Source organism: Anabrus simplex, chromosome 1 (genome assembly GCF_040414725.1).
Source record: "Anabrus simplex isolate iqAnaSimp1 chromosome 1, ASM4041472v1, whole genome shotgun sequence".
NCBI lineage: Eukaryota > Metazoa > Arthropoda > Insecta > Orthoptera > Tettigoniidae > Anabrus > Anabrus simplex.
Window position 1 is genome coordinate 1,630,863,888 of NC_090265.1, and position 24,175 is coordinate 1,630,888,062.

Below are 24,175 nucleotides of genomic sequence, written 5' to 3' on the forward strand. Positions count from 1 at the left end.
AGGCTGCGGCCGCCTCCTTCGTATTCATAGGCCTTTTCTTTCTCATCGTCGCCATAAGACCTATCTGTGTCGGTGCGACGTAAAGCAAAAAAGCAAATAGCAGTTAACTCATTTTGTGAAGCCCAAGGACATGAGTGTACAAGAATACTTCGCAAGAGTAAATCAACTGTAGAGGAGAACGCGTAAAGGCGGATAAGAATTCACAGATCAACAAGTTGCCGGAATGATAATTGGAAAACTTACAGAGGAATATGCAGGTCGTAAACCTTCCTTGGAAGGTGATTTGGCGAAACTGACAATGTCGAAGGTGAAGGTGAGATTACATTACAAGTGATCAGCTTTAACAGCTTCATTTCAAGTAAAACTAATCCCGTATTGACTATAATCAATCAATGAATATTCAAGATAAACTTAAATATACTTTATATGCTTCTTTATCCCTATTAGTACGGTTGTTTAATGTATATAGAGTTTGTGGTAATTTGAATTTAAGCTTGTTAAGAAATGTAAATTTGTTTAATGTTATTTTTATTTGGTCTCAATCTTGGCCTTTTTAGTAAAAATTCCAGTAAGTTATTTCTTCTTCATTTATGATTACCAAAAGCACATGTGGAAGCTCCAGTATCTGGGTCTATATTTTGGCGGGTGCATTTTTGAAATTAGGGGGATATGGGTTGTTACGTGTTTATTCAATAATGGTTTATTTAGGATTAAAGTACAATTACGTTTAGGTTGCCATTAGTTTGGTTGGGGGCGTATTAGTTAGTTTAGTATGTTTATATTGCACCCGCCCCCTCCCTAAATGGCACCGGCATGGAATCTACAGGGTCGCACATGGGTCAAGAAGAATGAAATAGGCGCTGAACTAAAGTAAACTTAAAGGCGTATAGGGGAGGAGAAGCGGGGCATACATAACTAAAATGAGAACACATTCAAATTAAAATATATGACTCACAAACCGGTTTATTCAACCTTAATGATGATGGGAAATGGCGCATTAAATAACACTAATGAATTACATTAAAATTTATAAATGTTTGTTGTGACTTGTTATGTGAACATCTGTCGTTAGGCTTGATAGAAATGAGTACGTTTATCGCGAAGCGGTGTATCGTGACATGTAGCGAATGGTAATTTTATCATAACACTGAGGCTATATTATCACTAACACATAAAACTAACATGCACCCGACAACACGTCTGAGCAATCCCTATTCTAATGAAGACCTAGATTCCCCAATGAAATGACGTAAAAGAAAATACACCCATATGATACAACACCTGGGTTCGAACCGACCCTCGCTATTATAGACATCGCCAAGCTGATGGACAGAACCACCACTGACCTTATTTACAATCACACATGGCATAAAGAACACATAAATCATACATGATATGCAACAAATACTTAAAGGTACTTTGATCTTCCTTCTGACGCTGTAGGCCTCCTATGCCTACGTTGAACATCGAACTGACAACCTCTTGCGATGAAGGCAGGATCCTGTAATCCCTATCTATATTATACTCGAACAATTAACAATGATTCATTGGCAAACATTATCATTATCGGCCGGGTCGCTTGTCAATAACTACACTGCTCTGGCGTGTTAGGTAAATCACATAATTTTGCCGTTCAAAGAAGCCAACTTCTCTTTAACAGCAATATACCTCCTTCCTCAGCTTACGGGACACCCAAACAAAAAAAGAAACACAACTGGGGCAAGGTCAGACGGGCGCGTCCGCCACCCCAAGGGTCAACAGCCCACATAACACGCGTGACATTCCCTTTTCAAAGGAAACAGTAACACTTCACTCGGAAGTACGTCTACAATAAGCAACGGTCTCAAAGACTCGCGCAAATCACCTTGAATTCAACACATATTTACCCAACAGTATCACGTCATTTTCACAACGCCACTCCGGTATTACAATGCTAATCTTTGCCCGATCACTATTATTATTATTATTATTATTATTATTATTATTATTATTATTATTATTATTATTATTATTATTATTATTATTATTATTATTATTCCTGCCGTCCTACATGGCTTACCCGCTACATTAATTATACATGGTCATCGTGCGGAATCTATTCAGCAATTACAACACAATTAAGTGCTCGCGCGGCAATTAACATCTGATTACTGACTGCTAATTAATCGATGGCCAGCACATGGTTACTTTATCTTAGAAGTGAAGCTTCCACGGTGTGAAGAATTATTTAATTTCTTTTCCGGGTTGAACCGTGTTGTACTTGTACGCATATCACGTACAGTTTGCCGACGTTTCGAATACATTGCAGTATTCATTGTCAAGGCGACTGAAATACCCCTACTCGATCCGAGGTAATCAGTCTCCCAGGCAGAATTACACTACTAGAGTGGCCTTGATCTTGGCCTTTTACATCCTAGCCTATCTGGCTGACGTAAGCCCTGGCTGTCTCGCGAGGCTTCTGGAAAGTTTATGTCACAGCCAGGTAGTGGGGGCTTGCCCGCGCTGTTATGTAATGGGGTTGCGGCCCGTGTGTTTATGTTGTGGTCTGTATGTCTTAAACTATGAATGATGGGCATCCAAGAATTACTGATTTTGTATCCTTCTTCTAAATTTATGTTATTCGGATGTTTCTTGATTTCGATAGCCTCGCGGATTTTTCTTTCCAGATTCCAAGGGATAGCTGCTAGGATCTTGGTCTTGTCAAATGATATTCCGTGCCTAGTTTCGTAGGAATGCTTGGCTACTGCTGAAATATCTGTGTTTTGGTTCTTGGTGTGACGGATATGTTCTTTTAGGCGGGTGGAGATCAGACGTTTTGTCTCACCTACATAACAAGCTCCGCAGCTACATTCAATGTGATACACTCCAGGGGCCTGTAATTCTATTGTGTCTTTTACTGGTGGTAGATAACGGGCTAGCTTACGGTGAGGTTTATAGATAGTTTTTATGTTGTATTTGTCCAGTATCTTGCCGATCCTGTCTGTAGTGTTTTTAATGTATGGCAGTATCGCTGTTTTCTGGCGGGTCAGTTCTTCTTTCCCGTTGTTTTCTCCTGCGGCGGTCTTTTCTTTCTTCTCTTCTGATTTTTTAAGGACTCGTCGGATGTTATTGAGCGAGTAGCCATTTTTCCTAAGGGTTTCCGTGAGGTGTTCTTTTTCTTCCTCGAGGTGCTCTGCGTCAGATATCGCTATGGCCCTGTTTACTAGTGATGTTAGGACAGCCTGCTTTTGTGATGGGTGATGATGAGACGAGGCGTGTAGGTACCTGTCTGTGTGAGTGGGTTTCCTGTATACTGCGCGACTCAGCGTCCCATTGGGGTTACGTATTACTAGCACATCCAGGAACGGTAGTTTTCCGTCTACTTCTATTTCCATGGTGAACTGAATATTTACGTGTATGGAGTTGAGATGGTCGAGAAATAGCTGTAGGTTATTGCTCCCGTGAGGCCAGATTACAAAAGTGTCGTCTACAAAACGGAGAAAACATTTCGGTTTCAGGGCAGATGTAGCTAAGGCTTTCTGTTCGAAGTGTTCCATATACATGTTTGCTATTATTGGAGAGAGTGGCGACCCCATCGCGGCCCCTTCAATCTGTTCGTAGAACTCTCCGTTGAAATAGAAGTAAGTGGCGCTAAGGCATTCTTTAGCTAGTGTTGACAGGTCTTCTGGAAGTTTCTGATCTAATAGCGGAAATACTTCTGTTAGCGGCACCTTGGTGAAGAGTGACGTGACGTCAAAGCTTACTAATAGGTCCGTACTTTCAATTGACTGGTCCTTAAGGAGCTGGATGAAATGTCGTGAGTCCTTCACGTAGGTTTCAGTATTTCCTGTATGTGGCTGAAGTAGTCCAGCTAGGTAGCGGGCGATCTCGTGCGTGGGAGAGCCTATAGCGCTCACGATAGGTCGCAGAGGTATGCCTTCTTTGTGGATTTTAGGCAGGCCATACAATTTTGGAGGTATCGGGTCCGAGGATATCAGTTTCTTCTGTACTTCGGCTGGGATACTGGAATTTTTTACTAGTGTGTGGAGTTTGTTCTTAATGCGGTTGGTAGGGTTCCTAATTTTCCTGTATGTAGAATCGGTGAGTAATTGTTCTATTTTCCGAGTGTAGTCTGTGCGTGTCATTATCACCGTAGCGTTGCCTTTATCTGCGGGTAGGATAATTGTTTCCGTATCTTGACGTAGTGTTTTTAGGGCATGAATTTCTTCTTTAGTCAAATTGGATGGCGGCGGCTTTGCGGATCTCAGTAGACATGATACATCCTGTCTGATCTCCTCTGCAGATTCGGTAGGAAGGTGCCGGATTGCAATTTCTACTTTGCTAATTATTTCTTCTACCGGTATACTATTCGGAGCTACTGCGTAGTTGAGTCCTTTTCTCAAGACCGAGGTAGTGGGTTCACTGAGTGGCTTATCTGTGAGGTTTACTATTACATTCTTCTTCAGTGGAGCAGGTGGTTTCGATTTCTGTTTTTGTAAGAGGCGGTTGAATTTCTTGTTTTGCTTGGCAGTGGCTAGTTCCAGTGTACGCTGGGATTGTGTGTTGCTAATGCTGTCTAACGTGGTCCAATCATTGAGCGACAGAGTGCTGGCAAGTTGCAGGTGGAGATGAAATAATTTATTGTTGAGGTAGTCCAGAGTCTGTCTTGTGTCACTGATCCGTTCTCTGAGGAGTTTTATGCTGGTTTCGTGAAGAATACGGTCAGTCCGTCGGTTCTTGGTGTGATATTTCAGTCTCACACATGCTGGTATAATGCTGATGTCCCTGCAGCGTTTCAGAAAGGCGAGTCGAGCCAGGTAGTTACTCATTTTCTTCCGAAGGTTGTCGAACTGCCTAGTAGCTTTGAGAATATCCTCCCCGTAAAGGTTTCGTATCTTAGAAGTGAAGCTTCCACGGTGTGAAGAATTATTTAATTTCTTTTCCGGGTTGAACCGTGTTGTACTTGTACGCATATCACGTACAGTTTGCCGACGTTTCGAATACATTGCAGTATTCATTGTCAAGGCGACTGAAATACCCCTACTCGATCCGAGGTAATCAGTCTCCCAGGCAGAATTACACTACTAGAGTGGCCTTGATCTTGGCCTTTTACATCCTAGCCTATCTGGCTGACGTAAGCCCTGGCTGTCTCGCGAGGCTTCTGGAAAGTTTATGTCACAGCCAGGTAGTGGGGGCTTGCCCGCGCTGTTATGTAATGGGGTTGCGGCCCGTGTGTTTATGTTGTGGTCTGTATGTCTTAAACTATGAATGATGGGCATCCAAGAATTACTGATTTTGTATCCTTCTTCTAAATTTATGTTATTCGGATGTTTCTTGATTTCGATAGCCTCGCGGATTTTTCTTTCCAGATTCCAAGGGATAGCTGCTAGGATCTTGGTCTTGTCAAATGATATTCCGTGCCTAGTTTCGTAGGAATGCTTGGCTACTGCTGAAATATCTGTGTTTTGGTTCTTGGTGTGACGGATATGTTCTTTTAGGCGGGTGGAGATCAGACGTTTTGTCTCACCTACATAACAAGCTCCGCAGCTACATTCAATGTGATACACTCCAGGGGCCTGTAATTCTATTGTGTCTTTTACTGGTGGTAGATAACGGGCTAGCTTACGGTGAGGTTTATAGATAGTTTTTATGTTGTATTTGTCCAGTATCTTGCCGATCCTGTCTGTAGTGTTTTTAATGTATGGCAGTATCGCTGTTTTCTGGCGGGTCAGTTCTTCTTTCCCGTTGTTTTCTCCTGCGGCGGTCTTTTCTTTCTTCTCTTCTGATTTTTTAAGGACTCGTCGGATGTTATTGAGCGAGTAGCCATTTTTCCTAAGGGTTTCCGTGAGGTGTTCTTTTTCTTCCTCGAGGTGCTCTGCGTCAGATATCGCTATGGCCCTGTTTACTAGTGATGTTAGGACAGCCTGCTTTTGTGATGGGTGATGATGAGACGAGGCGTGTAGGTACCTGTCTGTGTGAGTGGGTTTCCTGTACACTGCGCGACTCAGCGTCCCATTGGGGTTACGTATTACTAGCACATCCAGGAACGGTAGTTTTCCGTCTACTTCTATTTCCATGGTGAACTGAATATTTACGTGTATGGAGTTGAGATGGTCGAGAAATAGCTGTAGGTTATTGCTCCCGTGAGGCCAGATTACAAAAGTGTCGTCTACAAAACGGAGAAAACATTTCGGTTTCAGGGCAGATGTAGCTAAGGCTTTCTGTTCGAAGTGTTCCATATACATGTTTGCTATTATTGGAGAGAGTGGCGACCCCATCGCGGCCCCTTCAATCTGTTCGTAGAACTCTCCGTTGAAATAGAAGTAAGTGGCGCTAAGGCATTCTTTAGCTAGTGTTGACAGGTCTTCTGGAAGTTTCTGATCTAATAGCGGAAATACTTCTGTTAGCGGCACCTTGCTGAAGAGTGACGTGACGTCAAAGCTTACTAATAGGTCCGTACTTTCAATTGATTGGTCCTTAAGGAGCTGGATGAAATGTCGTGAGTCCTTCACGTAGGTTTCAGTATTTCCTGTATGTGGCTGAAGTAGTCCAGCTAGGTAGCGGGCGATCTCGTGCGTGGGAGAGCCTATAGCGCTCACGATAGGTCGCAGAGGTATGCCTTCTTTGTGGATTTTAGGCAGGCCATACAATTTTGGAGGTATCGGGTCCGAGGATATCAGTTTCTTCTGTACTTCGGCTGGGATACTGGAATTTTTTACTAGTGTGTGGAGTTTGTTCTTAATGCGGTTGGTAGGGTTCCTAATTTTCCTGTATGTAGAATCGGTGAGTAATTGTTCTATTTTCCGAGTGTAGTCTGTGCGTGTCATTATCACCGTAGCGTTGCCTTTATCTGCGGGTAGGATAATTGTTTCCGTATCTTGACGTAGTGTTTTTAGGGCATGAATTTCTTCTTTAGTCAAATTGGATGGCGGCGGCTTTGCGGATCTCAGTAGACATGATACATCCTGTCTGATCTCCTCTGCAGATTCGGTAGGAAGGTGCCGGATTGCAATTTCTACTTTGCTAATTATTTCTTCTACCGGTATACTATTCGGAGCTACTGCGTAGTTGAGTCCTTTTCTCAAGACCGAGGTAGTGGGTTCACTGAGTGGCTTATCTGTGAGGTTTACTATTACATTCTTCTTCAGTGGAGCAGGTGGTTTCGATTTCTGTTTTTGTAAGAGGCGGTTGAATTTCTTGTTTTGCTTGGCAGTGGCTAGTTCCAGTGTACGCTGGGATTGTGTGTTGCTAATGCTGTCTAACGTGGTCCAATCATTGAGCGACAGAGTGCTGGCAAGTTGCAGGTGGAGATGAAATAATTTATTGTTGAGGTAGTCCAGAGTCTGTCTTGTGTCACTGATCCGTTCTCTGAGGAGTTTTATGCTGGTTTCGTGAAGAATACGGTCAGTCCGTCGGTTCTTGGTGTGATATTTCAGTCTCACACATGCTGGTATAATGCTGATGTCCCTGCAGCGTTTCAGAAAGGCGAGTCGAGCCAGGTAGTTACTCATTTTCTTCCGAAGGTTGTCGAACTGCCTAGTAGCTTTGAGAATATCCTCCCCGTAAAGGTTTCGTATCTTAGAAGTGAAGCTTCCACGGTGTGAAGAATTATTTAATTTCTTTTCCGGGTTGAACCGTGTTGTACTTGTACGCATATCACGTACAGTTTGCCGACGTTACGAATACATTGCAGTATTCAATGTCAAGGCGACTGAAATACCCCTACTCGATCCGAGGTAATCAGTCTCCCAGGCAGAATTACACTACTAGAGTGGCCTTGATCTTGGCCTATCCTACCCGCAGATAAAGGCAACGCTACGGTGATAATGACACGCACAGACTACACTCGGAAAATAGAACAATTACTCACCGATTCTACATACAGGAAAATTAGGAACCCTACCAACCGCATTAAGAACAAACTCCACACACTAGTAAAAAATTCCAGTATCCCAGCCGAAGTACAGAAGAAACTGATATCCTCGGACCCGATACCTCCAAAATTGTATGGCCTGCCTAAAATCCACAAAGAAGGCATACCTCTGCGACCTATCGTGAGCGCTATAGGCTCTCCCACGCACGAGATCGCCCGCTACCTAGCTGGACTACTTCAGCCACATACAGGAAATACTGAAACCTACGTGAAGGACTCACGACATTTCATCCAGCTCCTTAAGGACCAATCAATTGAAAGTACGGACCTATTAGTAAGCTTTGACGTCACGTCACTCTTCACCAAGGTGCCGCTAACAGAAGTATTTCCGCTATTAGATCAGAAACTTCCAGAAGACCTGTCAACACTAGCTAAAGAATGCCTTAGCGCCACTTACTTCTATTTCAACGGAGAGTTCTACGAACAGATTGAAGGGGCCGCGATGGGGTCGCCACTCTCTCCAATAATAGCAAACATGTATATGGAACACTTCGAACAGAAAGCCTTAGCTACATCTGCCCTGTAACCGAAATGTTTTCTCCGTTTTGTAGACGACACTTTTGTAATCTGGCCTCACGGGAGCAATAACCTACAGCTATTTCTCGACCATCTCAACTCCATACACGTAAATATTCAGTTCACCATGGAAATAGAAGTAGACGGAAAACTACCGTTCCTGGATGTGCTAGTAATACGTAACCCCAATGGGACGCTGAGTCGCGCAGTATACAGGAAACCCACTCACACAGACAGGTACCTACACGCCTCGTCTCATCATCACCCATCACAAAAGCAGGCTGTCCTAACATCACTAGTAAACAGGGCCATAGCGATATCTGACGCAGAGCACCTCGAGGAAGAAAAAGAACACCTCACGGAAACCCTTAGGAAAAATGGCTACTCGCTCAATAACATCCGACGAGTCCTTAAAAAATCAGAAGAGAAGAAAGAAAAGACCGCCGCAGGAGAAAACAACGGGAAAGAAGAACTGACCCGCCAGAAAACAGCGATACTGCCATACATTAAAAACACTACAGACAGGATCGGCAAGATACTGGACAAATACAACATAAAAACTATCTATAAACCTCACCGTAAGCTAGCCCGTTATCTACCACCAGTAAAAGACACAATAGAATTACAGGCCCCTGGAGTGTATCACATTGAATGTAGCTGCGGAGCTTGTTATGTAGGTGAGACAAAACGTCTGATCTCCACCCGCCTAAAAGAACATATCCGTCACACCAAGAACCAAAACACAGATATTTCAGCAGTAGCCAAGCATTCCTACGAAACTAGGCACGGAATATCATTTGACAAGACCAAGATCCTAGCAGCTATCCCTTGGAATCTGGAAAGAAAAATCCGCGAGGCTATCGAAATCAAGAAACATCCGAATAACATAAATTTAGAAGAAGGATACAAAATCAGTAATTCTTGGATGCCCATCATTCATAGTTTAAGACATACAGACCACAACATAAACACACGGGCCGCAACCCCATTACATAACAGCGCGGGCAAGCCCCCACTACCTGGCTGTGACATAAACTTTCCAGAAGCCTCGCGAGACAGCCAGGGCTTACGTCAGCCAGATAGGCTAGGATGTAAAAGGCCAAGATCAAGGCCACTCTAGTAGTGTAATTCTGCCTGGGAGACTGATTACCTCGGATCGAGTAGGGGTATTTCAGTCGCCTTGACAATGAATACTGCAATGTATTCGAAACGTCGGCAAACTGTACGTGATATGCGTACAAGTACAACACGGTTCAACCCGGAAAAGAAATTAAATAATTCTTCACACCGTGGAAGCTTCACTTCTAAGATACGAAACCTTTACGGGGAGGATATTCTCAAAGCTACTAGGCAGTTCGACAACCTTCGGAAGAAAATGAGTAACTACCTGGCTCGACTCGCCTTTCTGAAACGCTGCAGGGACATCAGCATTATACCAGCATGTGTGAGACTGAAATATCACACCAAGAACCGACGGACTGACCGTATTCTTCACGAAACCAGCATAAAACTCCTCAGAGAACGGATCAGTGACACAAGACAGACTCTGGACTACCTCAACAATAAATTATTTCATCTCCACCTGCAACTTGCCAGCACTCTGTCGCTCAATGATTGGACCACGTTAGACAGCATTAGCAACACACAATCCCAGCGTACACTGGAACTAGCCACTGCCAAGCAAAACAAGAAATTCAACCGCCTCTTACAAAAACAGAAATCGAAACCACCTGCTCCACTGAAGAAGAATGTAATAGTAAACCTCACAGATAAGCCACTCAGTGAACCCACTACCTCGGTCTTGAGAAAAGGACTCAACTACGCAGTAGCTCCGAATAGTATACCGGTAGAAGAAATTATTAGCAAAGTAGAAATTGCAATCCGGCACCTTCCTACCGAATCTGCAGAGGAGATCAGACAGGATGTATCATGTCTACTGAGATCCGCAAAGCCGCCGCCATCCAATTTGACTAAAGAAGAAATTCATGCCCTAAAAACACTACGTCAAGATACGGAAACAATTATCCTACCCGCAGATAAAGGCAACGCTACGGTGATAATGACACGCACAGACTACACTCGGAAAATAGAACAATTACTCACCGATTCTACATACAGGAAAATTAGGAACCCTACCAACCGCATTAAGAACAAACTCCACACACTAGTAAAAAATTCCAGTATCCCAGCCGAAGTACAGAAGAAACTGATATCCTCGGACCCGATACCTCCAAAATTGTATGGCCTGCCTAAAATCCACAAAGAAGGCATACCTCTGCGACCTATCGTGAGCGCTATAGGCTCTCCCACGCACGAGATCGCCCGCTACCTAGCTGGACTACTTCAGCCACATACAGGAAATACTGAAACCTACGTGAAGGACTCACGACATTTCATCCAGCTCCTTAAGGACCAATCAATTGAAAGTACGGACCTATTAGTAAGCTTTGACGTCACGTCACTCTTCACCAAGGTGCCGCTAACAGAAGTATTTCCGCTATTAGATCAGAAACTTCCAGAAGACCTGTCAACACTAGCTAAAGAATGCCTTAGCGCCACTTACTTCTATTTCAACGGAGAGTTCTACGAACAGATTGAAGGGGCCGCGATGGGGTCGCCACTCTCTCCAATAATAGCAAACATGTATATGGAACACTTCGAACAGAAAGCCTTAGCTACATCTGCCCTGAAACCGAAATGTTTTCTCCGTTTTGTAGACGACACTTTTGTAATCTGGCCTCACGGGAGCAATAACCTACAGCTATTTCTCGACCATCTCAACTCCATACACGTAAATATTCAGTTCACCATGGAAATAGAAGTAGACGGAAAACTACCGTTCCTGGATGTGCTAGTAATACGTAACCCCAATGGGACGCTGAGTCGCGCAGTATACAGGAAACCCACTCACACAGACAGGTACCTACACGCCTCGTCTCATCATCACCCATCACAAAAGCAGGCTGTCCTAACATCACTAGTAAACAGGGCCATAGCGATATCTGACGCAGAGCACCTCGAGGAAGAAAAAGAACACCTCACGGAAACCCTTAGGAAAAATGGCTACTCGCTCAATAACATCCGACGAGTCCTTAAAAAATCAGAAGAGAAGAAAGAAAAGACCGCCGCAGGAGAAAACAACGGGAAAGTAGAACTGACCCGCCAGAAAACAGCGATACTGCCATACATTAAAAACACTACAGACAGGATCGGCAAGATACTGGACAAATACAACATAAAAACTATCTATAAACCTCACCGTAAGCTAGCCCGTTATCTACCACCAGTAAAAGACACAATAGAATTACAGGCCCCTGGAGTGTATCACATTGAATGTAGCTGCGGAGCTTGTTATGTAGGTGAGACAAAACGTCTGATCTCCACCCGCCTAAAAGAACATATCCGTCACACCAAGAACCAAAACACAGATATTTCAGCAGTAGCCAAGCATTCCTACGAAACTAGGCACGGAATATCATTTGACAAGACCAAGATCCTAGCAGCTATCCCTTGGAATCTGGAAAGAAAAATCCGCGAGGCTATCGAAATCAAGAAACATCCGAATAACATAAATTTAGAAGAAGGATACAAAATCAGTAATTCTTGGATGCCCATCATTCATAGTTTAAGACATACAGACCACAACATAAACACACGGGCCGCAACCCCATTACATAACAGCGCGGGCAAGCCCCCACTACCTGGCTGTGACATAAACTTTCCAGAAGCCTCGCGAGACAGCCAGGGCTTACGTCAGCCAGATAGGCTAGGATGTAAAAGGCCAAGATCAAGGCCACTCTAGTAGTGTAATTCTGCCTGGGAGACTGATTACCTCGGATCGAGTAGGGGTATTTCAGTCGCCTTGACAATGAATACTGCAATGTATTCGAAACGTCGGCAAACTGTACGTGATATGCGTACAAGTACAACACGGTTCAACCCGGAAAAGAAATTAAATAATTCTTCACACCGTGGAAGCTTCACTTCTAAGATACGAAACCTTTACGGGGAGGATATTCTCAAAGCTACTAGGCAGTTCGACAACCTTCGGAAGAAAATGAGTAACTACCTGGCTCGACTCGCCTTTCTGAAACGCTGCAGGGACATCAACATTATACCAGCATGTGTGAGACTGAAATATCACACCAAGAACCGACGGACTGACCGTATTCTTCACGAAACCAGCATAAAACTCCTCAGAGAACGGATCAGTGACACAAGACAGACTCTGGACTACCTCAACAATAAATTATTTCATCTCCACCTGCAACTTGCCAGCACTCTGTCGCTCAATGATTGGACCACGTTAGACAGCATTAGCAACACACAATCCCAGCGTACACTGGAACTAGCCACTGCCAAGCAAAACAAGAAATTCAACCGCCTCTTACAAAAACAGAAATCGAAACCACCTGCTCCACTGAAGAAGAATGTAATAGTAAACCTCACAGATAAGCCACTCAGTGAACCCACTACCTCGGTCTTGAGAAAAGGACTCAACTACGCAGTAGCTCCGAATAGTATACCGGTAGAAGAAATAATTAGCAAAGTAGAAATTGCAATCCGGCACCTTCCTACCGAATCTGCAGAGGAGATCAGACAGGATGTATCATGTCTACTGAGATCCGCAAAGCCGCCGCCATCCAATTTGACTAAAGAAGAAATTCATGCCCTAAAAACACTACGTCAAGATACGGAAACAATTATCCTACCCGCAGATAAAGGCAACGCTACGGTGATAATGACACGCACAGACTACACTCGGAAAATAGAACAATTACTCACCGATTCTACATACAGGAAAATTAGGAACCCTACCAACCGCATTAAGAACAAACTCCACACACTAGTAAAAAATTCCAGTATCCCAGCCGAAGTACAGAAGAAACTGATATCCTCGGACCCGATACCTCCAAAATTGTATGGCCTGCCTAAAATCCACAAAGAAGGCATACCTCTGCGACCTATCGTGAGCGCTATAGGCTCTCCCACGCACGAGATCGCCCGCTACCTAGCTGGACTACTTCAGCCACATACAGGAAATACTGAAACCTACGTGAAGGACTCACGACATTTCATCCAGCTCCTTAAGGACCAATCAATTGAAAGTACGGACCTATTAGTAAGCTTTGACGTCACGTCACTCTTCACCAAGGTGCCGCTAACAGAAGTATTTCCGCTATTAGATCAGAAACTTCCAGAAGACCTGTCAACACTAGCTAAAGAATGCCTTAGCGCCACTTACTTCTATTTCAACGGAGAGTTCTACGAACAGATTGAAGGGGCCGCGATGGGGTCGCCACTCTCTCCAATAATAGCAAACATGTATATGGAACACTTCGAACAGAAAGCCTTAGCTACATCTGCCCTGAAACCGAAATGTTTTCTCCGTTTTGTAGACGACACTTTTGTAATCTGGCCTCACGGGAGCAATAACCTACAGCTATTTCTCGACCATCTCAACTCCGTACACGTAAATATTCAGTTCACCATGGAAATAGAAGTAGACGGAAAACTACCGTTCCTGGATGTGCTAGTAATACGTAACCCCAATGGGACGCTGAGTCGCGCAGTATACAGGAAACCCACTCACACAGACAGGTACCTACACGCCTCGTCTCATCATCACCCATCACAAAAGCAGGCTGTCCTAACATCACTAGTAAACAGGGCCATAGCGATATCTGACGCAGAGCACCTCGAGGAAGAAAAAGAACACCTCACGGAAACCCTTAGGAAAAATGGCTACTCGCTCAATAACATCCGACGAGTCCTTAAAAAATCAGAAGAGAAGAAAGAAAAGACCGCCGCAGGAGAAAACAACGGGAAAGAAGAACTGACCCGCCAGAAAACAGCGATACTGCCATACATTAAAAACACTACAGACAGGATCGGCAAGATACTGGACAAATACAACATAAAAACTATCTATAAACCTGAACGTAAGCTAGCCCGTTATCTACCACCAGTAAAAGACACAATAGAATTACAGGCCCCTTGAGTGTATTACATTGAATGTAGCTGCGGAGCTTGTTATGTAGGTGAGACAAAACGTCTGATCTCCACCCGCCTAAAAGAACATATCCGTCACACCAAGAACCAAAACACAGATATTTCAGCAGTAGCCAAGCATTCCTACGAAACTAGGCACGGAATATCATTTGACAAGACCAAGATCCTAGCAGCTATCCCTTGGAATCTGGAAAGAAAAATCCGCGAGGCTATCGAAATCAAGAAACATCCGAATAACATAAATTTAGAAGAAGGATACAAAATCAGTAATTCTTGGATGCCCATCATTCATAGTTTAAGACATACAGACCACAACATAAACACACGGGCCGCAACCCCATTACATAACAGCGCGGGCAAGCCCCCACTACCTGGCTGTGACATAAACTTTCCAGAAGCCTCGCGAGACAGCCAGGGCTTACGTCAGCCAGATAGGCTAGGATGTAAAAGGCCAAGATCAAGGCCACTCTAGTAGTGTAATTCTGCCTGGGAGACTGATTACCTCGGATCGAGTAGGGGTATTTCAGTCGCCTTGACAATGAATACTGCAATGTATTCGAAACGTCGGCAAACTGTACGTGATATGCGTACAAGTACAACACGGTTCAACCCGGAAAAGAAATTAAATAATTCTTCACACCGTGGAAGCTTCACTTCTAAGATACGAAACCTTTACGGGGAGGATATTCTCAAAGCTACTAGGCAGTTCGACAACCTTCGGAAGAAAATGAGTAACTACCTGGCTCGACTCGCCTTTCTGAAACGCTGCAGGGACATCAACATTATACCAGCATGTGTGAGACTGAAATATCACACCAAGAACCGACGGACTGACCGTATTCTTCACGAAACCAGCATAAAACTCCTCAGAGAACGGATCAGTGACACAAGACAGACTCTGGACTACCTCAACAATAAATTATTTCATCTCCACCTGCAACTTGCCAGCACTCTGTCGCTCAATGATTGGACCACGTTAGACAGCATTAGCAACACACAATCCCAGCGTACACTGGAACTAGCCACTGCCAAGCAAAACAAGAAATTCAACCGCCTCTTACAAAAACAGAAATCGAAACCACCTGCTCCACTGAAGAAGAATGTAATAGTAAACCTCACAGATAAGCCACTCAGTGAACCCACTACCTCGGTCTTGAGAAAAGGACTCAACTACGCAGTAGCTCCGAATAGTATACCGGTAGAAGAAATAATTAGCAAAGTAGAAATTGCAATCCGGCACCTTCCTACCGAATCTGCAGAGGAGATCAGACAGGATGTATCATGTCTACTGAGATCCGCAAAGCCGCCGCCATCCAATTTGACTAAAGAAGAAATTCATGCCCTAAAAACACTACGTCAAGATACGGAAACAATTATCCTACCCGCAGATAAAGGCAACGCTACGGTGATAATGACACGCACAGACTACACTCGGAAAATAGAACAATTACTCACCGATTCTACATACAGGAAAATTAGGAACCCTACCAACCGCATTAAGAACAAACTCCACACACTAGTAAAAAATTCCAGTATCCCAGCCGAAGTACAGAAGAAACTGATATCCTCGGACCCGATACCTCCAAAATTGTATGGCCTGCCTAAAATCCACAAAGAAGGCATACCTCTGCGACCTATCGTGAGCGCTATAGGCTCTCCCACGCACGAGATCGCCCGCTACCTAGCTGGACTACTTCAGCCACATACAGGAAATACTGAAACCTACGTGAAGGACTCACGACATTTCATCCAGCTCCTTAAGGACCAATCAATTGAAAGTACGGACCTATTAGTAAGCTTTGACGTCACGTCACTCTTCACCAAGGTGCCGCTAACAGAAGTATTTCCGCTATTAGATCAGAAACTTCCAGAAGACCTGTCAACACTAGCTAAAGAATGCCTTAGCGCCACTTACTTCTATTTCAACGGAGAGTTCTACGAACAGATTGAAGGGGCCGCGATGGGGTCGCCACTCTCTCCAATAATAGCAAACATGTATATGGAACACTTCGAACAGAAAGCCTTAGCTACATCTGCCCTGAAACCGAAATGTTTTCTCCGTTTTGTAGACGACACTTTTGTAATCTGGCCTCACGGGAGCAATAACCTACAGCTATTTCTCGACCATCTCAACTCCGTACACGTAAATATTCAGTTCACCATGGAAATAGAAGTAGACGGAAAACTACCGTTCCTGGATGTGCTAGTAATACGTAACCCCAATGGGACGCTGAGTCGCGCAGTATACAGGAAACCCACTCACACAGACAGGTACCTACACGCCTCGTCTCATCATCACCCATCACAAAAGCAGGCTGTCCTAACATCACTAGTAAACAGGGCCATAGCGATATCTGACGCAGAGCACCTCGAGGAAGAAAAAGAACACCTCACGGAAACCCTTAGGAAAAATGGCTACTCGCTCAATAACATCCGACGAGTCCTTAAAAAATCAGAAGAGAAGAAAGAAAAGACCGCCGCAGGAGAAAACAACGGGAAAGAAGAACTGACCCGCCAGAAAACAGCGATACTGCCATACATTAAAAACACTACAGACAGGATCGGCAAGATACTGGACAAATACAACATAAAAACTATCTATAAACCTGAACGTAAGCTAGCCCGTTATCTACCACCAGTAAAAGACACAATAGAATTACAGGCCCCTGGAGTGTATTACATTGAATGTAGCTGCGGAGCTTGTTATGTAGGTGAGACAAAACGTCTGATCTCCACCCGCCTAAAAGAACATATCCGTCACACCAAGAACCAAAACACAGATATTTCAGCAGTAGCCAAGCATTCCTACGAAACTAGGCACGGAATATCATTTGACAAGACCAAGATCCTAGCAGCTATCCCTTGGAATCTGGAAAGAAAAATCCGCGAGGCTATCGAAATCAAGAAACATCCGAATAACATAAATTTAGAAGAAGGATACAAAATCAGTAATTCTTGGATGCCCATCATTCATAGTTTAAGACATACAGACCACAACATAAACACACGGGCCGCAACCCCATTACATAACAGCGCGGGCAAGCCCCCACTACCTGGCTGTGACATAAACTTTCCAGAAGCCTCGCGAGACAGCCAGGGCTTACGTCAGCCAGATAGGCTAGGATGTAAAAGGCCAAGATCAAGGCCACTCTAGTAGTGTAATTCTGCCTGGGAGACTGATTACCTCGGATCGAGTAGGGGTATTTCAGTCGCCTTGACAATGAATACTGCAATGTATTCGAAACGTCGGCAAACTGTACGTGATATGCGTACAAGTACAACACGGTTCAACCCGGAAAAGAAATTAAATAATTCTTCACACCGTGGAAGCTTCACTTCTAAGATACGAAACCTTTACGGGGAGGATATTCTCAAAGCTACTAGGCAGTTCGACAACCTTCGGAAGAAAATGAGTAACTACCTGGCTCGACTCGCCTTTCTGAAACGCTGCAGGGACATCAGCATTATACCAGCATGTGTGAGACTGAAATATCACACCAAGAACCGACGGACTGACCGTATTCTTCACGAAACCAGCATAAAACTCCTCAGAGAACGGATCAGTGACACAAGACAGACTCTGGACTACCTCAACAATAAATTATTTCATCTCCACCTGCAACTTGCCAGCACTCTGTCGCTCAATGATTGGACCACGTTAGACAGCATTAGCAACACACAATCCCAGCGTACACTGGAACTAGCCACTGCCAAGCAAAACAAGAAATTCAACCGCCTCTTACAAAAACAGAAATCGAAACCACCTGCTCCACTGAAGAAGAATGTAATAGTAAACCTCACAGATAAGCCACTCAGTGAACCCACTACCTCGGTCTTGAGAAAAGGACTCAACTACGCAGTAGCTCCGAATAGTATACCGGTAGAAGAAATAATTAGCAAAGTAGAAATTGCAATCCGGCACCTTCCTACCGAATCTGCAGAGGAGATCAGACAGGATGTATCATGTCTACTGAGATCCGCAAAGCCGCCGCCATCCAATTTGACTAAAGAAGAAATTCATGCCCTAAAAACACTACGTCAAGATACGGAAACAATTATCCTACCCGCAGATAAAGGCAACGCTACGGTGATAATGACACGCACAGACTACACTCGGAAAATAGAACAATTACTCACCGATTCTACATACAGGAAAATTAGGAACCCTACCAACCGCATTAAGAACAAACTCCACACACTAGTAAAAAATTCCAGTATCCCAGCCGAAGTACAGAAGAAACTGATATCCTCGGACCCGATACCTCCAAAATTGTATGGCCTGCCTAAAATCCACAAAGAAGGCATACCTCTGCGACCTATCGTGAGCGCTATAGGCTCTCCCACGCACGAGATCGCCCGCTACCTAGCTGGACTACTTCAGCCACATACAGGAAATACTGAAACCTACGTGAAGGGCTCACGACATTTCATCCAGCTCCTTAAGGACCAATCAATTGAAAGTACGGACCTATTAGTAAGCTTTGACGTCACGTCACTCTTCACCAAGGTGCCGCTAACAGAAGTATTTCCGCTATTAGATCAGAAACTTCCAGAAGACCTGTCAACACTAGCTAAAGAATGCCTTAGCGCCACTTACTTCTATTTCAACGGAGAGTTCTACGAACAGATTGAAGGGGCCGCGATGGGGTCGCCACTCTCTCCAATAATAGCAAACATGTATATGGAACACTTCGAACAGAAAGCCTTAGCTACATCTGCCCTGAAACCGAAATGTTTTCTCCGTTTTGTAGACGACACTTTTGTAATCTGGCCTCACGGGAGCAATAACCTACAGCTATTTCTCGACCATCTCAACTCCATACACGTAAATATTCAGTTCACCATGGAAATAGAAGTAGACGGAAAACTACCGTTCCTGGATGTGCTAGTAATACGTAACCCCAATGGGACGCTGAGTCGCGCAGTATACAGGAAACCCACTCACACAGACAGGTACCTACACGCCTCGTCTCATCATCACCCATCACAAAAGCAGGCTGTCCTAACATCACTAGTAAACAGGGCCATAGCGATATCTGAGGCAGAGCACCTCGAGGAAGAAAAAGAACACCTCACGGAAACCCTTAGGAAAAATGGCTACTCGCTCAATAACATCCGACGAGTCCTTAAAAAATCAGAAGAGAAGAAAGAAAAGACCGCCGCAGGAGAAAACAACGGGAAAGAAGAACTGACCCGCCAGAAAACAGCGATACTGCCATACATTAAAAACACTACAGACAGGATCGGCAAGATACTGGACAAATACAACATAAAAACTATCTATAAACCTCACCGTAAGCTAGCCCGTTATCTACCACCAGTAAAAGACACAATAGAATTACAGGCCCCTGGAGTGTATCACATTGAATGTAGCTGCGGAGCTTGTTATGTAGGTGAGACAAAACGTCTGATCTCCACCCGCCTAAAAGAACATATCCGTCACACCAAGAACCAAAACACAGATATTTCAGCAGTAGCCAAGCATTCCTACGAAACTAGGCACGGAATATCATTTGACAAGACCAAGATCCTAGCAGCTATCCCTTGGAATCTGGAAAGAAAAATCCGCGAGGCTATCGAAATCAAGAAACATCCGAATAACATAAATTTAGAAGAAGGATACAAAATCAGTAATTCTTGGATGCCCATCATTCATAGTTTAAGACATACAGACCACAACATAAACACACGGGCCGCAACCCCATTACATAACAGCGCGGGCAAGCCCCCACTACCTGGCTGTGACATAAACTTTCCAGAAGCCTCGCGAGACAGCCAGGGCTTACGTCAGCCAGATAGGCTAGGATGTAAAAGGCCAAGATCAAGGCCACTCTAGTAGTGTAATTCTGCCTGGGAGACTGATTACCTCGGATCGAGTAGGGGTATTTCAGTCGCCTTGACAATGAATACTGCAATGTATTCGAAACGTCGGCAAACTGTACGTGATATGCGTACAAGTACAACACGGTTCAACCCGGAAAAGAAATTAAATAATTCTTCACACCGTGGAAGCTTCACTTCTAAGATACGAAACCTTTACGGGGAGGATATTCTCAAAGCTACTAGGCAGTTCGACAACCTTCGGAAGAAAATGAGTAACTACCTGGCTCGACTCGCCTTTCTGAAACGCTGCAGGGACATCAACATTATACCAGCATGTGTGAGACTGAAATATCACACCAAGAACCGACGGACTGACCGTATTCTTCACGAAACCAGCATAAAACTCCTCAGAGAACGGATCAGTGACACAAGACAGACTCTGGACTACCTCAACAATAAATTATTTCATCTCCACCTGCAACTTGCCAGCACTCTGTCGCTCAATGATTGGACCACGTTAGACAGCATTTGCAACACACAATCCCAGCGTACACTGGAACTAGCCACTGCCAAGCAAAACAAGAAATTCAACCGCCTCTTACAAAAACAGAAATCGAAACCACCTGCTCCACTGAAGAAGAATGTAATAGTAAACCTCACAGATAAGCCACTCAGTGAACCCACTACCTCGGTCTTGAGAAAAGGACTCAACTACGCAGTAGCTCCGAATAGTATACCGGTAGAAGAAATAATTAGCAAAGTAGAAATTGCAATCCGGCACCTTCCTACCGAATCTGCAGAGGAGATCAGACAGGATGTATCATGTCTACTGAGATCCGCAAAGCCGCCGCCATCCAATTTGACTAAAGAAGAAATTCATGCCCTAAAAACACTACGTCAAGATACGGAAACAATTATCCTACCCGCAGATAAAGGCAACGCTACGGTGATAATGACACGCACAGACTACACTCGGAAAATAGAACAATTACTCACCGATTCTACATACAGGAAAATTAGGAACCCTACCAACCGCATTAAGAAAAAACTCCACACACTAGTAAAAAATTCCAGTATCCCAGCCGAAGTACAGAAGAAACTGATATCCTCGGACCCGATACCTCCAAAATTGTATGGCCTGCCTAAAATCCACAAAGAAGGCATACCTCTGCGACCTATCGTGAGCGCTATAGGCTCTCCCACGCACGAGATCGCCCGCTACCTAGCTGGACTACTTCAGCCACATACAGGAAATACTGAAACCTACGTGAAGGACTCACGACATTTCATCCAGCTCCTTAAGGACCAGTCAATTGAAAGTACGGACCTATTAGTAAGCTTTGACGTCACGTCACTCTTCACCAAGGTGCCGCTAACAGAAGTATTTCCGCTATTAGATCAGAAACTTCCAGAAGACCTGTCAACACTAGCTAAAGAATGCCTTAGCGCCACTTACTTCTATTTCAACGGAGAGTTCTACGAACAGATTGAAGGGGCCGCGATGGGGTCGCCACTCTCTCCAATAATAGCAAACATGTATATGGAACACTTCGAACAGAAAGCCTTAGCTACATCTGCCCTGAAACCGAAATGTTTTCTCCGTTTTGTAGACGACACTTTTGTAATCTGGCCTCACGGGAGCAATAACCTACAGCTATTTCTCGACCATCTCAACTCCATACACGTAAATATTCAGTTCACCATGGAAATAGAAGTAGACGGAAAACTACCGTTCCTGGATGTGCTAGTAATACGTAACACCAATGGGACGCTGAGTCGCGCAGTATACAGGAAACCCACTCACACAGACAGGTACCTACACGCCTCGTCTCATCATCACCCATCACAAAAGCAGGCTGTCCTAACATCACTAGTAAACAGGGCCATAGCGATATCTGACGCAGAGCACCTCGAGGAAGAAAAAGAACACCTCACGGAAACCCTTAGGAAAAATGGCTACTCGCTCAATAACATCCGACGAGTCCTTAAAAAATCAGAAGAGAAGAAAGAAAAGACCGCCGCAGGAGAAAACAACGGGAAAGAAGAACTGACCCGCCAGAAAACAGCGATACTGCCATACATTAAAAACACTACAGACAGGATCGGCAAGATACTGGACAAATACAACATAAAAACTATCTATAAACCTCACCGTAAGCTAGCCCGTTATCTACCACCAGTAAAAGACACAATAGAATTACAGGCCCCTGGAGTGTATCACATTGAATGTAGCTGCGGAGCTTGTTATGTAGGTGAGACAAAACGGCTGATCTCCACCCGCCTAAAAGAACATATCCGTCACACCAAGAACCAAAACACAGATATTTCAGCAGTAGCCAAGCATTCCTACGAAACTAGGCACGGAATATCATTTGACAAGACCAAGATCCTAGCAGCTATCCCTTGGAATCTGGAAAGAAAAATCCGCGAGGCTATCGAAATCAAGAAACATCCGAATAACATAAATTTAGAAGAAGGATACAAAATCAGTAATTCTTGGATGCCCATCATTCATAGTTTAAGACATACAGACCACAACATAAACACACGGGCCGCAACCCCATTACATAACAGCGCGGGCAAGCCCCCACTACCTGGCTGTGACATAAACTTTCCAGAAGCCTCGCGAGACAGCCAGGGCTTACGTCAGCCAGATAGGCTAGGATGTAAAAGGCCAAGATCAAGGCCACTCTAGTAGTGTAATTCTGCCTGGGAGACTGATTACCTCGGATCGAGTAGGGGTATTTCAGTCGCCTTGACAATGAATACTGCAATGTATTCGAAACGTCGGCAAACTGTACGTGATATGCGTACAAGTACAACACGGTTCAACCCGGAAAAGAAATTAAATAATTCTTCACACCGTGGAAGCTTCACTTCTAAGATACGAAACCTTTACGGGGAGGATATTCTCAAAGCTACTAGGCAGTTCGACAACCTTCGGAAGAAAATGAGTAACTACCTGGCTCGACTCGCCTTTCTGAAACGCTGCAGGGACATCAGCATTATACCAGCATGTGTGAGACTGAAATATCACACCAAGAACCGACGGACTGACCGTATTCTTCACGAAACCAGCATAAAACTCCTCAGAGAACGGATCAGTGACACAAGACAGACTCTGGACTACCTCAACAATAAATTATTTCATCTCCACCTGCAACTTGCCAGCACTCTGTCGCTCAATGATTGGACCACTTTAGACAGCATTAGCAACACACAATCCCAGCGTACACTGGAACTAGCCACTGCCAAGCAAAACAAGAAATTCAACCGCCTCTTACAAAAACAGAAATCGAAACCACCTGCTCCACTGAAGAAGAATGTAATAGTAAACCTCACAGATAAGCCACTCAGTGAACCCACTACCTCGGTCTTGAGAAAAGGACTCAACTACGCAGTAGCTCCGAATAGTATACCGGTAGAAGAAATAATTAGCAAAGTAGAAATTGCAATCCGGCACCTTCCTACCGAATCTGCAGAGGAGATCAGACAGGATGTATCATGTCTACTGAGATCCGCAAAGCCGCCGCCATCCAATTTGACTAAAGAAGAAATTCATGCCCTAAAAACACTACGTCAAGATACGGAAACAATTATCCTACCCGCAGATAAAGGCAACGCTACGGTGATAATGACACGCACAGACTACACTCGGAAAATAGAACAATTACTCACCGATTCTACATACAGGAAAATTAGGAACCCCACCAACCGCATTAAGAACAAACTCCACACACTAGTAAAAAATTCCAGTATCCCAGCCGAAGTACAGAAGAAACTGATATCCTCGGACCCGATACCTCCAAAATTGTATGGCCTGCCTAAAATCCACAAAGAAGGCATACCTCTGCGACCTATCGTGAGCGCTATAGGCTCTCCCACGCACGAGATCGCCCGCTACCTAGCTGG

General features: G+C 44.3%; 1 pseudogene; it reads left to right on the forward strand.

Annotated features, from left to right (window-relative positions):
* Positions 1-223: 223 nt before the first annotated feature.
* Positions 224-24,175, forward strand: part of LOC137498566 (NADH-ubiquinone oxidoreductase chain 5-like) — a 48,615-nt pseudogene continuing 24,663 nt past the window's right edge.